Source organism: Monodelphis domestica, chromosome 6 (assembly GCF_027887165.1).
Source record: "Monodelphis domestica isolate mMonDom1 chromosome 6, mMonDom1.pri, whole genome shotgun sequence".
Lineage (NCBI taxonomy): Eukaryota > Metazoa > Chordata > Mammalia > Didelphimorphia > Didelphidae > Monodelphis > Monodelphis domestica.
The window spans coordinates 301,307,124-301,325,524 of record NC_077232.1 but is presented as its reverse complement, the minus strand read 5'-3'; the positions used below and the strand labels follow the sequence as shown (position 1 = coordinate 301,325,524).

Here is an 18,401-nt window from a genome sequence, read left to right as displayed (position 1 = left end):
TTAATCCTCATGACTCCTTAGCATTCAGGTATATTTCTTTTTTAAAAAAACATTATTTTATTTGGTCATTTTCAAACATTATTCATTAGAAATAAAGATCATTTTCTTTCCCCACCACCACCACCCTTCCCATTGACAATGCATGATTCTGCTAGGTATCACATGTGTCCTCGATCGGAACTTATTTCCATATTATTGGTTTTTGCATTAGATTGTTCGTTTATAGCCTTTCCTCCATCATATCCCCTCCACCCCTGTAGTCAAGATGTTGCCTTTCCTCAGCGTTTTTACTCCCACAGTTTGTCCTCTGCTGGAGGGTAGTATTATTTTCTCCTTGATCCTTGCAGGTTTTTCAGGGACATTGCATTGACACTAATGGAAAAGTCAATCACGTACAATTGTACCACAGTGTATCAGTCTCTGTGCACAATGTTCTCCTGACTCTGCTCTTTTCACTCTGCATCACTTCCTGGAGGTTGTTCCAGTTTCCATGGAATTCCTCCACTTTATTATTCCTTTTAGCACAATACGATTCCATCACCAACATATACCATAATTTGTTCAGCCATTCCCCAATTGAATGGCATCCCATCATTTTCCATATTTTTGCCACCACAAAGAGCACTGCTATGAATATTCTTGTACAAGTCTTTTTCCTTATTATCTCTTTGGGGTACAAACCCAGCAGTGCTATGACTGGATCAAAGGGCAGACAGTCTTTTATCCCACTTTGGGAATAGTTCCAAATTGCCCTCCAGAATGGTTGGATCAATTCACAACTCCACCAGCAATGAATTAATGTCCCAACTTTGCCACATCCCCTCCAACATTCATTACTTTCCTTCACTGTCATGTTAGTCAATCTGCTAGGTGTGAGGTGATACCTCAGAGTTGTTTTTATTTCCATCTCTCTGATTATCAGAGATTTAGAACACTTTTTCATGTACTTATTAATAGTTTTGATTTCTTTGGCTGAAAACTGCCTATTCATGTCCCTTGCCCATTTATCAATTGGAGAATGGCTTGACTTTTTTGTACAATTGATTTAGCTCTTTATAAAATTGAGTAATTAGACCTTTGTCAGAGGTTTTTGTTATGAAGATTGTTTCCAACTTTGTTGCTTCCCTTCTAATTTTGGTTGCATTGGTTTTGTTAGTACAAAAGCTTTTTAATTTGATGTAATCAAATTTATTTATTTTACATTTTGTGACTCTTTCTATGTCATGCTTGGTTTTAAAGTCTTTCCTTTCTCGAAGGTCTGACATGTATACTATTCTGCCTTCACCTAATTTGCTTATAGTTTCCTTCTTTATGTTTAAGTCATTCACCCATTCTGAGTTAATCTTGGTGTAGGGTGTGAGGTGTTGATCCAAACCTAATCTCTCCCATATTGTCTTCCTGTCTTCCCAGCAGTTTTTGTCAAATAGTGGGATTTTGTCCCAAAAGCTGGGGTCTTTGGGTTTGTCATAGACTGTCTTGCTGAGGTCACTTACCCCAAGTCAATTCCATTGATCCTACTTTCTGTCTCTAAGCCAGTACCAAATTGTTTTGATGACAACTGCTTTATAATAGAGTTTGAGATCTGGGACTGCAAGGCCACCTTCCTTTGTATTTTTTTTTTCATTATTTCCCTGGACATCCTTGATCCTTTGTTCTTCCAAATGAACGTTGTTATGTTTGTTTGTTTTTTAATTCAGTAAAACAAATTTTTTTTGGAAGTTCAATGGGCATGGCACTAAATAGATAAGTTTGAGTAGGATGGTCATTTTTATTATATTCGCTCGTCCTACCCATGAGCAGTTAATGTTTTTCCAATTGTTTACATCTAGTTTTGTGTGGAGAGTGTTTTTTATTTGTGTTCATATAGTTCCTCTGTTTGTCTTGACAGATAGATTCCTAAGTATTTTATATTGTCTAGGGTGATTTTAATGGGATTTCTCTTTCTAATTCTTGCTGCTGAAATGGGTTGGAGATATACAGAAATGCTGATGACTTGTGTGGGTTTAGTTTGTATCCTGCGACTTTGCTAAAGTTGTTGATTATTTCGACTAGCTTTTTTGTTGATTCTCTAGGATTCTTTAAGTAGACCATCATATCATCCACAAAGAGTGATAACTTGGTCTTGTCATTGCCTATTTTAATGCCTTCGATTTCTTTTTCTTCTCTAATTGCTACTGCTAGTGTTTCTAGCACAATGTTAAATAATAGAGGTGATAATGGGCATCCTTGTTTCACTCCTAATCTTATTGGGAATGCATCTAGTTTATCCCCATTGCAGATGATGTTAGCTGATGGTTTTAGATATATACTGTTTATTATTTTTAGGAAAGACCCTTCTATTCCTATGCTTTCTAGTGTTTTTAATAGGAATGGGTGTTGTATTTTTTCAAAGGCTTTTTCTGCGTCTATTGAGATAATCATGTGATTTTTGTTGGTTTGCTTGTTGATATGGTCAATTATGTGGATGGTTTTCCTAACATTGAACCAGCCCTGCATTCCTGGTATAAATCCTACTTGATCATAGTGAATGACCCTCCTGATCACTTGCTGAAGTCTTTTTGCTAGTATCCTGTTTAAGATTTTTGCATCTATATTCTATAAGATAGAATTCAGGATCCCAATGGATTTAGATGCTCTTCCCTCTCAGAGTTGATTTCACTGAGAATAAGGTTTAAGTAATACCAATTAGCACTCTTTTCCTCTCCTTCTTATAAGAAAATTCTTCCCCTCCTCTTCCAGTGTGTATCTTTGTGTGACAAAGATTATTCTTTTTAATTTATTTCTCTTCCTTCAAGTATATCTTAGTACCATCATTGATAACCCCCCTCCATTTTTCTTTCTTTTTTTCCCCTCCAAACCATGTTAATGTCCCAATCTTTCCCCATGAGTGATTCTTTTGATTACTCTATTATTGCATACAATTTTTGAAAGTTACACATAACATTTCCCCCATATGTTAGTATATATAATTTGATCTAATTGTAGCCCTTATAGAAGAGATTTTGAATAAAAGAAAAAAAAAACACTTTTCTCCTTTTCCCTTTCTTTCATATTTACCTTTTCGTGTTTCTCTTGCTCTTTGTGTTTGGATGTCTAACTCTCCACTGAGTTCTGGTCTTTTCTTTACAAATACTTGGAAATCTTCTATTTTGTTGAATGCCCGTACTTTCCCCTGGAAGTATATAGTCAGTTTTGATGGGTAGCTGATTCTTGGTTGAAGACCCAGTTCTCTTGCCTTTCTGTATATCGTGTTCCAGGCTTTGTGGTCTCTTAGTGTGGCTGCCACTAGGTCTTGTGTAATCCTTATTGGTGTTCCTTTGTATCTGAAATTCCTCTTTTTAGCTTCTTGTAAGATTTTTTCCATAACTTGGAAGATCTTGAATTTGGCGATTACATTCCTGGAGTTTGTCTTTTGGGGATTTAGTATAGAAGGTATTCTATGAACCCTTTCTATTTCTATTTTGCCCCTTTGTTTGAGAATATCAGGGCAATTCTCTTCAATGATTTCTTGTAGTATGGCATCGAAATTTTTGTTAATCTTTGTTTTTCAGGTAGACCAATGATTCTCAAATTATCTCTCCTTCCTCTGTTTTCCTGGCCTGTCACCTTGTCAGTGAGATATTTTATGTTTTCTTCGAATTCATTAATTTTTTGACTTTGCTTTTAATTCTTGCTGTTTTGCAAGATCATTGGTTTCCAGCAATTCTGGTCCTTAAGGCCTGGTTTTCTGCTTTAATCTTTTGGCATTCAGCTGTAATTTTTTGGTTCTCTAATATAATTTGTTGATTTTCTTTTTGAACCATTTCCCACTTCTCTTTCCAGAAGGCTTCCATCTTTCTGATCATAAGCTCCATTTGAGACTCTTCCAGGGTTTGTAGACAATTTTCATTTTTTTTCAGTTTTGTCCAGTATTTCCTCTGTAGCCTGGGTTTTTCCTCCATAAAAATGTTTGAGGGTGACAGCTTTCTTTTTTGATTTCCTGGTGGGATTTTGAGGCTCTTGTGCACAGTTAGCCATTTTTTTCTGAATGTTTTCAGTTTCCTCTTTAGTCAGAAACCAGAGTCTGCTTAGCAGGTTTTTTTGTGTAGGGAGTTAATGAGCAGGCTCTAGATTTTCCTCAGTCCTTTGCAGCTTTTCTCGGTACCTTCCTCTAGGGGTTGCTCAGTGTCTGTGCTCTCTTGCCTGTCTGGTTTTCCAGTTTAGCTACTTGTGGGGGTGGGTCCCCTGCAGACCTAGTCAATTCCCTAGGACCCAAAAAACTCTCCCTGTTCATTCCAGAGGCACTTCTGTCTCACTCCCTGGCTCCGGTGGGCATGATGCCTCTAGGCACCTGAAGTCTGTACTCTCTCACATCTTGAGTTTTTCTGCCTAGCTGCCTTCAGGGGGGAGGTCCCCTGCTGTCCTAGTCAGCTCCCAAGGGTGCAAAAGTGCCCTCTCCTCGCTTCAGTAGCACCCCTTGCTCACTCGTCTCGGCGTGTGCTGGCCCCGGCTCTGGCCCGATAAGTGGGAGTGGGGGAAGGTGGATCCACTCACATTTGAGTCAAAGCTCTTTCCCCCCCTTATAGGCTGGTAAAACCCCAATCCCACGCACCTTCACTGCTTTGCCCTGCTCTACAGATCCTCCACTCCTTTGATAAAGATTCTTAAGGTCTTTTGGGGGTGATCCTTATCGGTGTATGTCGGGGAGAGTGAGTAAGCCACATTTAGCTGGCTGCCCTGCTTACCCGGAAGTCTCATTCAAGTATATTTCAGTGTTCTTTTCATTCCTGTTATTATAGCCATTGAGTAGTTCCACTTACTTCTCTTTTGCAACAATTCATACCAGTGTGATGAGTGAATTTTCCAATGAAGTCCCAATCTTGAAATTGTGATCATATTTGATCTTCCTGTTAGATTGTTTAACTCATAAGTAGATATTTCCTAGTCATCTTTCAATCCAACCACATATATGTGAAAAGGAATTCTTTATTCTATTTGTCTATCTTGAATTAATCAGTCTAAGAAACCCCTACTTAACATTTTGTTATCAAGTAAGAGAATTCACAAGTCATTTACTTAGAGAGCTCCTTTTAACCCAATCAATCAGAAACTTGTGAATCCTTTGACAAGAGTTGACACCTTCAGAGGATGAGAGGTAGATCCCATAGACACAGGACAGTGCTAGGCAATTTGGAAGCTGTGATTGGTCCCTGTGAAGAGGAGAAGGGACAGGAAAGGACTATAAAAAGTTCTAAACTCCTTTGACTGGTGGGCTCTGAATTGAAACTTGGGCTTAGTGTTTTGGCTGGTGACCTGCCTCTTTGAGGTGACTTTGGACTTGGACCTCAGCTTTGACTTGGGACCTTAGCTCTTGGACTGTTTCTTCATGAGTGAGTAGCTAGCCTTCCTCTCCTGGCTTCTGGAGAGATTAGTTCTGGAGAGGTCTTCCCCTCCTGGAGGAGTTTGTGTGGATGAAATACCAGGTCCTCTGGTCAAGGGTGATGTTGTGGTGAAAATATCACCTTTAAAGATTGTGATAATATTAATTTATGGTCGCCAAGGAATTTACTTATGAAATTCCTAAAATGAAATACTCAAGTCATAACGGAGTTTATGGTGGTTTAATCACAATGGGAGTAAGAAAAGGGGAGAGGGAGAGAAGGAGAGAGGAGAAAAGAGAACAGAGTTAACTCAACCTCTGGCCAAGCCAGAGGGAGATTAGGCCCAAAGGGACAAGGTAGAGAAGAAAATCAGTCCTTGACTCACGTGACCGATCTGAAGGGAAACTTTCTGCGGGCCTCCTCCCTTCTCAAGCTCCCAGCACGAACTCTCACCTAGCTCTCTCCCCAGGAAGTGAGAGAATTCCAGAGGCTGTTCCCTACCTCACTTCCTGTGCCTCACAAGTGCCAATGGTGGCTCAAGCTTGGCTTAGGACAGCCCAGGTGGGAAGTTAGTTAATTCTGATTGTTCATTGACTAGCACATGCCCATGTGGTGTGGGTGTGCACAATTTTGGGTGCTAGACCAAACAAGATGGAAATTTTAAAATTCACAGTTAACAAACCCAAAACCCTGCCAGGCCAAGTTGAATACCGGATCAATATTTCATGTTATAAGCTAGACATATTCTCTACCCTTTTTTTTTTCATTTTTTTCTACTTTAATTCTTTCTACCTCTTTGTAAATAAAAGCTATTAAAAGTCATTTTGACTTGAGCTATATTTTAAATCACCAAACACCATATTATTTTAGAATTCTCACATATTTAGTCAAACCCTTAACTTAATGCCTTGCATATAGGAACTCAATGGGAGTTCTTGGGACCATTATAATCACACAGAGCAGTGCTAGAGAAGATGTGGCATATGTGCAGAGCCAACACTTAGGGAGCTGCTCTGATCCACCTCTTCCCAGTGCCCAAGGACATTTTTGCATGCCGCACACCTCTTTACAGTCTCCCAAAGCAAGCACTTCCTCCCTCAGCTCTCCCTGGTAATGTGAGGGCTCACAGACAGTTTGAGTGCCCTCAGCACTCAGGAAAAGTTCACTAATGCTGATATAGAGTATTCTGTTTGAATGTAAAGGTATAGAAGCCAATGACTCAGAAGACATTGAACCTGAAATGAATTCTCATAAACAAAAGGATAAATAATGCCCCTCTCTTTGTCCATTCTAATCATTTTTCTTCCTTACTATATAAAGGAGCAAAAAACCACTGTGCCCTACTTGTGTGGTATTGGTAAGCTATGTTCCTTTTCCCTATCCCCATGAGTCCATGAGTGTCAACTCTGGTTCTTTTTTGTTTAGTCTTTCCTTATTTTAGAAAAATGAGTATGTGGGGACAGAATTTGTCTGGTTATGATTATTTGATCTTTGAAAGGTTGGAAGAACCATTTAGCTGTCCTCAGAAACCAGAGTTAGTCACAGAATCTACTGGTGATGATAGTAGGGTCCACTAAAGGTGGTAGCAAAAAAAAATTGCCTTAAGATGAAAATGGAAAGTTAGTTATGCAAGAATGTCAGAAATTTCAGATATATGATGGAGAGACATCCCAGCTATGAAATCTAGAAAGATACCAACCCTTGGATCCTAGCAAAGGAATACAGCAAAAAGAAGGTCTATATTAGTACTTAAGCCTAGAATTTAGATTTATCTCTTGTTTTAGTATTATTTCTGTTTCTAATTTCCTTACAGTATGTGCCAAGCAGTGGGATTACTGAGACGCAGCAACATAGTGACAAGCACTACTTGGTTTGATGGTTGGATCTAATCATATGAGATCAGTATCTCATCCATAAAGGGAAAATATGATCCTACCCATCATACTGGGGGGTGGGGTGGGGCTTCTCCTAGATTTTGTTAAATTGTACAGACCAATGACCTCTGAGGGCTGCCTACTTATACTTTTTTCTCACTTTTACCTCACTTCTTGCACCTATCTCACTGACTCATTTATTTTCATTCATTTTATCTAATTATCCAACATAATTCCTGCTTTGTAAAACGTATCAACTTGGTCCTGCCCACTACAGGAATCTTTAACATATTTTGGGTGACTTGTAACTTAAATTCTTTAGTTTGTGTGTCTCACAAATATCACTGGAAGAATATTTACAATCTCTGAAACAAAGGAGGCTAAGTATATTTTGGAAACACCTGAATCAAGGTCTAGAAAAATGTAACCTACAATAGCATTTTCTTCTATGGGTAAGTTTGTAGAAAGAGGAAGCCTTTTCCCAGCAGTTGAGGAATAATTTTTTGTATACTAGCAGTAATTATGTGTCTTTAAATGCACTGTGATACAAGCTACCAAATAGTGAGGATTTTTTTATGGTGCCTAACAGTTACAGTAACTTTAAAAAGTGGCTATCTTCTAAAAACTTAAGCTGTTAATGATTCTAGTTCAGTATCAGTTGGTTGATATTCAAGGAGTCTAGTACATTGCCTGGTATATAGCATTAGATTAATAAATACTTGTTGATTGATTAGCAAGGCAGCTATAGTTCAAAGGAAATACACATGATCCATACTATGACTTTTGGAATTAGACATTTTGTTCAACATGTGCTGGGTTTCATTTATTGTTTCATGTCTCTGAGACTCAGTTTCATCCTCTGTAAAATATAAAAATGCTGACAAAAATATTGTGATCCCTTGAAGGCTGGATAGAAATAACACTGATGATACTATTAGATAGCAATAGGAAATCTGTATTTCCTTATCTACTAATTCTCTTTCTTCCTCTTTTCCTCATTTCATGGAAACAAATAAAGCATTTTCAGTCATATAAACTCTTTTAAATTCTATGAATCTCTGGGCTTTGCTTCACTTCTCCTCTCATTCTTTGCCAGAGAGTATAATCGTAGAATAAACCATGCTTTTGCAATTATTCCCCTGCCAAACTTCAGTAAATCAAAGCATCATATAACCTTGAGCTCTTTTCCCTCCTCAAACTAACCCACAGAAAGGAACACAATTACAGAAAATCTGAAGATGCTGAAAATCAAAATAAAGCAAGGAAGATTTCAGTTTTGGGCAGAGATATGTTTACTCATCTTCAGCCAAGAAAATATTGTCCTAATATCCTGACATATTATCTCTTGAATGCCACTGCTAGTTTCATAAAGAAGAGCCATTTAAATTTCATTTATTTAGATCTTGAAGAGATCTCGGAGGTACATAGCCAAACTAAAACCACAGAGGATAAGGGACTGGGTTCACACGGATTATAAAGAAAAGTCATAATTTGAACTCAGATCCTCAGGCTTTCAACTCACTGATCTTTCCCAATGTACCATTATCTAGCATTAATTAAAGTTATGCCTCATTTTTATCCCATACAAGGTTGGGAAATGAAGAGTTATAACATCCCAGAACACTAAAGTGTTGGGTTTATTATCGCAGTGCTCTGGCCTGAAAAAATGGATTGAAGTATGAAAGTCCATCAAAATTCTGTATTTATTGCATATTGTCACTGCTGATAAAATGTCAGCAAACCAAAATGTTTCTTCCTATTTAAAAATAATAATAGTCCCTTAGTACTTGTGTATAGAAACTTAAAATGGAAGAGCAAATTCCTGCCAGATTTAGGGTCTTTTACCCATTCTCAGATTCTGTACTAATAATTTGATTTGACTGACTAGAAACTAAAGGCCTCAAGGAGGTAAATGACTTTGTTCAGGGACAAAAAATGAAGAAAGTGATGTATGGTGCTTATTTCTTTTGACTTTCTAGTTTTACACTTTGTCCATTTAACCATAAAGTTTCCTCATTATGCAAGCAATGAATGGTGGGAATATTTAATAGAATAATGGATTTAACGATGTAAGGGAATAAGGCCATTTATTCCGACCCCCTGATTTGACAGATGTGGAAACTGAGGCTCAAAAAGTTTAAAGACCTTAAGGTCATGAGATCACAGATATAAAGCTGGAGAGGAACTCAGATGATTTAGTCCAATCCTTTCATTTTATATAGGAGGAAACTAAGGGTCAAAGAATATAAATAACTTTCCTAAAGTCATATACACACATATAAATGAAGCAAAACCAGAAAATGAATAAATATCCTTGTTAACTTGGAAATAGCACAGAACCTAAAGTAGTCAGCAAAAACCAAGTCAGGAAATCAGGAAAGAGATAAATCCAATAATAGGCCATTATAATATAGCCAGGCACCAAGATACTATGCAGAGTCAGCACCCTGGGCCTCTCCGGACAGTATCTCTGGGAGGAACACCAAGAGAGGTGATTCTCCAAAGAACTTGGGGATCTTATATACCTTTTGTGGAACCGGGTACAGCAAACCTACATGGACAGATTGCAAGCAGGCTTGGAAAAGAGGCTGTAGCCAGCAGTTGGGGTATCACGGAGTGGTCTACTACAATGAACACAAAAGTAAAGGTTAAGCCACAGACTGGGCTACCAGGGAGAGGACTTTAATACAATGGGAGAAGCTACTAAGACAAAAAAAAAAAGTACTTAAGATTTGACTATATTCACTAGCCCCACCCCAAACTGGTATCACCGAACTCTTCCAAGGTCTACAGTTCAGGCCCAAGTGAGTCTGGAATTTCCCTGGCGGTGACTTCTCAGGGGCAAGGGCAAACTGGAAACTTACAAATAACCCAGTTGACATCCATTAATTCAACATTATTGCTACTATGAAATGTTCCTAATGTTCTTATTAAAGTTGCATGTAATAAGTCTTCAAATTAAATGAGACTCCCTCATACACAGAGGCAATGACGCCACAAAGGAGTCAAGTTTTCTTAGGAGGCTGATGGCTGATCTAAAATCAAAGCATTGAGAAATCCACTCATCAGAAGATCCAGATCAGTGAGGAGGAAGACTACTTCTACTTACAAAGGTGCAGCACTGATGAGAAAAGTAGCCAGCTAATAAGAACTGGAGAGAGTTTGGCAGTTAACACCTATAGTAATGTGTATAGCATGTGGGCATGAGTACTTGATGAACAATGCTCAAAATTATTACTACTGAAAAGGGAAAAGCAATGTTCTCAGTACCCTGTATTGCTTTTTAGATACAATGACTCCAATAATGTAAATTAAAATAAAACCTAAATGAAGGCATCAGAATTTTCATTGTATGCAATGTCTAATCTTAACCCCAGGAAATTGATAATTAAACATAGTTCCTTTTGTTAAAAGTAGTAGAATATAGCCAAAGATGTGGCCTACACTGCCAAATGAATTTACCATTTTCATTGGTGGGGGAATAAGAAGAAGTGGTGGGAATTGGGGGGCGGGTTCCTTCAGAATGACATTGTAAAATGGCATTTGGTATGAAATAAGCAATACTTTTTTTAAGTTTAACAAAGTTGTTACAATGCAAAAGTCCCTCTACTACTGGTACAATTATAATAATCAAGACAAATTAAGCCAACATCATGGGCTGCAAACTAAGTGGAATATCCAATTGATATGGTTCTTTTTTCTTAGGGAGCCTGGAGGATAAGAGCAACATGTGTAATTCATCTTTTTCTTAAGTTTAAATTGGGTGGAAGAAAAAAGGACCCATTCAGTTCTCCAGCTTTCTAAGGATGCTCACCCCTGCTCCAAGTGTATCTGGTAGTATCTGCCTATTATTGAGCATCAGAAAGGATTCTTTGGATAAACTGACCCTTCTGGCCTTTTAAGAGTCTCAAAACAAGAGGCTAGTGGCTTAATCACCAGCACTGTCTCCCTCTTCAACACATCTCTACTCTGTTTGGTCCATCAGTTGCTTACATCTTTAACCAAAAAAGATTTTTTGTCTCAAAAAGTTTGTTAAACACTACCACTGTACATGTTCTCAGTACACATTTCATGGGTGAGAAAATAGCATATATAGATAAAAGTCTCTCCTCTTTTTCAGGAACATACCAAATGGTTTGTCAGTATTAAAGACATTTAGCTGAACAGAACAAACAGATTCTTCCTTTTCCCACTCACAATGGGAAACACAGCTGATGTTCTTTAATTGAAACAATGGGAAGAGAGATATAGGGCATGTAACTCTTACAGGAAGAATAACCCTTAAAAGAATTTTGGCAAGAGGGACCGTGAGAAAATAAAGTAGATAAATGGGCATTAAGCATCTGAAATCCCATATAATCCTTTATAAAGTGGAACCAGCAATCTAGGAGGTCACTTTAAAAAAATGTGAGTGGCATTACAATCAATTACTCCTCTCTACACCCACCCTATGCAGAAAGGCTTCTAAGAATCATATCAAGTGTTCCTTGTCCTTCCCTTTAGAACTATTATCTCACTATTGTATTATATATTATATATTATATATTATCTTTATATAGTCTCTTATACCTTTGTTTGTCCTTTACAACATTAGAGTTCAAGGACAAAATTAATCACGATCAGCCTCAAAAGTTTTCCAGGCTGATGTTTTCTAAAGAAAGTGTGATAGATTCGTGGAATGATATTATTCAGAACTCTGCTTGGAAATTCAGTGAGTTAACCTTTTCCACATCTTCAGTTTTGATGCTCTTGCCAAATCTATTACTTCACCAATATACACTTTGCTAAAGCAAACCCAGGAGACTTCTCACAGAAAGTAAAAAGAAAGAAAGAAAATGAACAAAAAGCAAAAAGGTTTGGGTGTTTTACTTCCCATCTAACCACAGGAATGCCTTTGATTGGTCTCGGGGTTCCTGAGAAGTGATTGCTTATAAGGATCATTCAGAGAAGAAACCTTTCCCAACAGAACCAAAGTAAAAAGAACATTTTTACCTTGGGAAAGAACCTTAACTTTTTATTATTGCTTTTCTAACATATAAAATGGCTTTATTTCTTTGTAAGCAGTGGGATGACACATAGTGTTTCAGAAGAGGGAAACACCTAGCCTTGGAGTCAGTAAAATGTCAGTTCAAGTCCCACCATTGACACATATTAGATGGTGTGACTGGCAAGTAAATTTATCTTTCACTATGCTAAACAAGCCTCTAAGACAAATAAGTTAAATATAAGTTCTCCATGGTGGAGGATATTTTTACAGTCAGTTCTGATAAAAGTCTATGCACAAACCCCAAAGTATAGTAACCCTCTTTTATATTTACCCCTGCCAGGCAGAGATCAAAATTCTTTATTTTAAAAAAAATTGCTATGGAATTAAATATAAATCAATTTATTAAGACTGATTTATAGCTTTGAGCCCTGCAGTTCTTGGAGGTCCTGCCAGACAGTATCCACCTAAATATCCAATCTAGAATTCCAGGTTCAAATCCAGCTTTGAGAGTGTTCTCATTAGACCATACGGCATTAGTAACAGCCAGCCAGAGACAACTGATAGCATGATAAGTAAACAAAAGATTCTTCTGAGCAGTTAGGCCAATTATCTCAAAAATAAGTTCTCAGTTTGCTACTTAAAAACATGAACCCCAACTCAGGGCATGTGACCAGTGAAGATCTATGAAATGGAAGGAATATAAAAGATATTCTCAAAGAGATGCATTTTTTTCTCTAATCATGAAACCTTGACTAGTATAAAGCCCCATGAAACATCATTTCTGGCCTAATACAACAACCTCTAACTGAGTCTCCCTGTCCCAAGATTCTTCCCATTACAGTCCATCCTCCACTTATTTGCTAAAGTGATCTTCCTAAAGCATAGTTATGACCAGAGTATCCTTTACTCTTGGTATCCATTTCTTTATCTTTTAATTGATTACCAATATTATGCTAATATTTCTGCCATGCTACCTGTTTGATTTATGTCCTGCAACCCCCATTGCTGCTTTCCTTAGTAAAGGGAGTTCAGCTCAGTCACTCTCCCTCTCTGACCATCTGAGGAGGAAGAGCTGACCGGCTGATATGCAAAGTTTTGGGCACAATTATGTTCCTTATCTCTCTCTCTCTCTCTCTCTCTCTCTCTCTCTCTCTCTCTCTCTCTCTCTCTCTCTCTCTCTGATCCTTCTATGTCTCATTCTCTCTAACCTATAATCTTAAACCAATAAATTCCAGCTTCCAGCCTCCCTCCATAGCTTATTCAAACCCATGCAAGAATTATATGTATGAACGGGATCTCTGCAAGGTACAGCATTATTTTTGGTCACAAGGGATCTGAAACCTGGAGGAAGAATTATCATTTCCCAAATTTTGAATGTTGTGGATAAGGTCACTTATCTTGGCAGTATACTTTTCAGAGATGTACACATAGATGCTGAGATTGATACATGCATTATCAGAGATAGCTCGGTATTTGAGAGGCCCTAAAAAAAAGAATAAGATATTAGGCTGCTGACCAAACTTTACAAAGCCATTGTGCTAACCTTATTGTTGTATGACTGAAGAGTCTACCAGTGTCATGTGATGAAACTGAATTGCTTCCATTTGAATTGTCTTGGGAAGATTCTGAAGACCACCTGGCAAAATAAGCTACTGGACACTGAGGTCCTTTATTAAACTGAATTGCCAAGTGTTCAGACTCTACTGCAGAAAGCATAATTCCAATTGGCTGGCCATGTTGTTCAAATACCAAAGACTATTTTTACAGAGAACTCACACAAAGCAAGTGGTTATGTGGAAGTTAAAAGAAGTGATATAAGAACAGTCTCAAGATTTCTCTAAGAACATTAGTATCAATTGTGAGAAATGGAAAATGTTAGAATAGGACCATTCTGAATAACGTGCCTACATCAAAGAAGACATTGTGCCCTATAAGCAAAGCAGAATTGCAATAGTTCAAAATAAACATGAGATCAACAAATTTAGAGACATTTCAATCTCAAATTTTCATATAGGTTATTTGTGCCTGACCTGTAGTAGAACCTTCTGAGTTTTTTAGTGGTCTGATCAGCTACAGTTGAATATACTATACACTGAACCTGATAAACTGATGTCATTGTGGTCCTCTGAGTACAAAAGACCACAACCAATCACTTCTCATCCCAAAGGAACAGGGGCCCTAGGAAGCAGTATCACTTGCGTTCTCAAGGATTCAGGGGCCCTTTCTGGTTAAGGACTACAAAACAGACCAGAAGAGCAGTAACTACATGTCTTCCCAGATCACATCACCTTGGAAGTACTGAAAATTTACAACCCACCAGAACTAGTCCTGAAAACAGCAATGTGAGAAAGCCTGAAGCTTAAGATAGTACTCTTCAGACCACATCAGAAATAGAGGAAATAAAAATAGGCACTCACTGAGAAAACAAAGCTATCACTCTTTGCAGATGATATGATAGTTTACTTAGAGAATCCTAGAGTAAAGAAATTCATTGAAACAATGAACAACTTCAGCAAAGTTTCAGAATATAAAATAAATTCATATAAATCATTTGTATTTTATATACTACCAACAAATGTCAGCAGAAAAAGATAAAAAGAAAAAATTCCATTTAAAATAAGTGAGTACCATATAAAACTCTTGGGAATTAACCTGCCACATAAACCCAGGGATTATAGATATACAATTATAAAACACTTCACACAAATAAAGACAGCTCTAAATAAATGGAGAAATGTTGATTGCTCATGAATAGGCTGAGCCAACATGATAAAATTACAATTCTACCTAAATTAAAGTATTTATTCAGTTCAATATCAGTCAAACAGCCAAAGAATTATTTTTATAGAGCTACAAAATAATAACAAAATTGGTCCAAATGATATTCTGGGAATCAATGAAACAAAAGACGAGGAAGATGAATTATCAGTTCCAGATTTCAAATGATGTTACAAGGTGATAAGCATCAAAATAATCTGGTACTGGATAAGAAACAGAGTGATGGACCACTCAAATAGATTAGGTACACAATACAAAGTAATAAATAAACATATTAATGTAGTATTTGTTAAAATCAAAGATCTAAGCTTTTAAGGTAAGAATTCAACATTTCACCAAAATTACTGAGGAAAATGGAAAGCTGTTTGGCAAAAACTGGGCATAGAACTGGACTTACTGGGAGCCAAGAAGAACAGGAACTTGACTTCACAGGACCTGGTGGAACTGGAACTAGAGTGGAAGGACGTTTACTTGGACATCACTGGTTTCCCCAATGGTTCTGTTGGCTCCAGCTCCCTTTGTGGTACCCCAGGATGTATTCTTTCATGATGCCACAACTACCACAAGGAAGCCCTGCTGTAAGTTGAAGTGAGCCCAAAAAAGGCTCAGATCACCTTTGTTTTGCCATTCTTTACCAGAAACCAAAGAATGCTGCAAACATACACTATTTCTCCATAGATGACAAATTTGAATATGAGAACTTCTTCGCAGATTTTGGACCACTCAGTCTGGCAATGATTTACAGATATTGTTGCAAGATAAATAAGAAATTGAAAACAATATATTTGGAGAAATCTCCTTAAGATACCTATAGGATGCTGTTGGTTGGAAACATATCCTATGTTCCTTTCAGGGATGCTTCCTATGGTAATTACACTTTCTACTTAACACTACTCGACTGTTTTCAGGCAGTGCATAAGGCAATCTATTATGGCTTCCTTAATTTTGAAAAATTCAAACTTATTGAAAAACATGAAAACTATGAAAAAGCAGAAAATGGAGATTTAAACTGGATAATGCCAGGCCAATTTACTGCCTTCTGTGGCCCTCACTCAAGAAACCAACTTGAAAGTGTGGTAACCACTATCATACACCAGAAGCCTATCTTCCTTATTTTAAAAGGCACAATGTTACAACCATTATTAGACTCAACAAAAAGGCATATGATGCTAGGAGATTTACAGATGCTGGTTTTCACCATCATGAACATTTTTTTGCTGATGGCAGCATACCTAGTGATGCCATAGTCAAAGAATTTCTGAATATCTGTGAAAATGCCAAAGGTGTTGTAGCAGATCATTGCAAATCTGGTCTTGGAAGAACAGGCACCTTTATAGCCTGCTATATAATAAAGCATTATAGGATAAAAGTTCCCGAAACCATTGCCTGGATCAGAATCTGTAGACCTGGCTCTATGATTGGACCTCAGCAACATTTCTTGGTGTTGAAGTAGGCAAGCCTTTGGACAGAAGGAGACTATTATCACAAGAACTTAAGGGACCAGGAAAATGGAAGACATGCAGCTGCAGTCACAAAAATCCTAACAGGGATTGATGACATTTCAATATGTGAAATCCAGTCTGAAGAAACTAAAGATTCTGAATCATACAGTGATAATGATGATGATGATGATGATGATGATGATGATGATGATGAAATAAACAGAATGACTCAAGGTGATAAGTTACTTGCCCTGAAAAGTAGAAGATGGGCAAAAGCAGCAACTTCTATTCCTCTAACTAGCCACTCCAATTCAAGGATTGGAACAGTCTTACATTAAGGAAAAAAATGTGGCCATAACTGAAGGAATCCTCTAGGAAAAGGAAAACAACAGGACCCAACACAGTTTCTTTGAAATTCCAAAGAAAAAGAAAAAAAAATTTAGTTGCCTCCAACTAAAACACTTGATCATTGAAGAAAATGTATACAAAGAGTTTAATTAGTTGAATTTACTTATACTGTTGAGTTTTAAGGTCAATAATTTGATAAAGAACTCAAAATCTCTATGTGAAGAAATGTTTGGAGTTTGGCAAACAAACAAAAATAACCTATTGTAAATTTAGTCTTAGGTGTAAATATGAAGCCTTCTGTTATTAAGAAGACTCAAGATTCTGTTTGGTGCATGTGTATGAATTGTGATGGCTTCCAAAGGAATGGAGAATCTGAGGCAGGCTTCTGTATATTTATTTTGTTTGTCCTTACTATATTGTATTAAGATGTAAAAGGAAACTGTTTTATGGAAAGAGTACTTTTTGATTTGTTGTAATTTGATTATTTCATGTTAATTAGCCAAGTATGCCAAATTGCTTGCTTTCCACTAAAAAGTGTTTTACTTACTGGTAACCTTATGTAAACATTGTTATGTATTTTGGTACAAAGTGGATCTTTCAGAAAATATTTGAAAATTAGTAAATGAAAATGAATATTACTTTAGAAAGCCAAGAGAGAGAACTGGTTTCAAGTAGTACAAATGCTGCATAATTTCATTTCTCATCCTTAAAATCATTTAATAAGTCAATAGCATACTGTGACTTGTCACTGTTTTGTTGCCCAGTAACATGAGCAGAAAGCCTTTCTTTTAAAAAAAAATACTGTGACTTCCTTCCCTTATAAAACAAAAATTCCAAGAAATTTTAGTTTTTTTTTTTCTTAAGGTACCACTTTAATTGAATTCTGCTATTGCATTTTGTACATTTTCTTCAATGGCCAAGTGTTTTAGTTGGAGGCAACTTATCTGACCTCCTTCTTCAATTCAAACTATAATGATTTGCATCTATGGATTTCAATTATTGTTAAATATGAGATCTCATTTATTGCCTTTATTTGGGTATACAAAAATGTAACTCTTTCTATAGTGCCTTGTTCAATTCAACAAAGCAGTGTGAGTCTGTCAATATTAGATAATTACAGAAATTTAATTTAAAACTGAAGATGTATCTTATTACCTATAAATAAAGGGGGCCTAATGGTAAAGAATATTTTGAATATCTTGAGTTTACATATTTCTTTTTTCGTATGCACATGAATGAGTGAATGAATCATTGTTACTTTACTAGACCAGTTTCAGGCAATCCAGTTGGAAAAGTTGGACAATTGAAATCTTAACAGAAAATGGATACTTTTATTATATAATACAAATGCATTAAATAAATGTCAGCTATGTTTATTTTTATACCTAATTTATTTTTTTTTAAACCCTTACCTTCCGTCTTGGAGTCAATACATTGACTCCAAGGCAGAAGAGTGGTAAGGGCTAGGCAATGGGGGTCAAGTGACTTGCCCAGAGTCACACAGCTAGGAAGTGGCTGAGGCCAGATTTGAACCTAGGACCTCCCGTCTCTAGGCCTGGCTCTCAATCCACTGAGCTACCCAGGTGCCCCCACCTAATTTATTTTTAAGAGC

At 37.1% G+C, this 18,401-nt stretch overlaps 1 pseudogene; it reads left to right on the top strand.

Annotated features, from left to right (window-relative positions):
- Positions 1 to 6,285: 6,285 nt before the first annotated feature.
- LOC130455244 (dual specificity protein phosphatase CDC14B-like) lies at positions 6,286 to 16,779 on the top strand (annotated as a pseudogene).
- Positions 16,780 to 18,401: the final 1,622 nt, after the last annotated feature.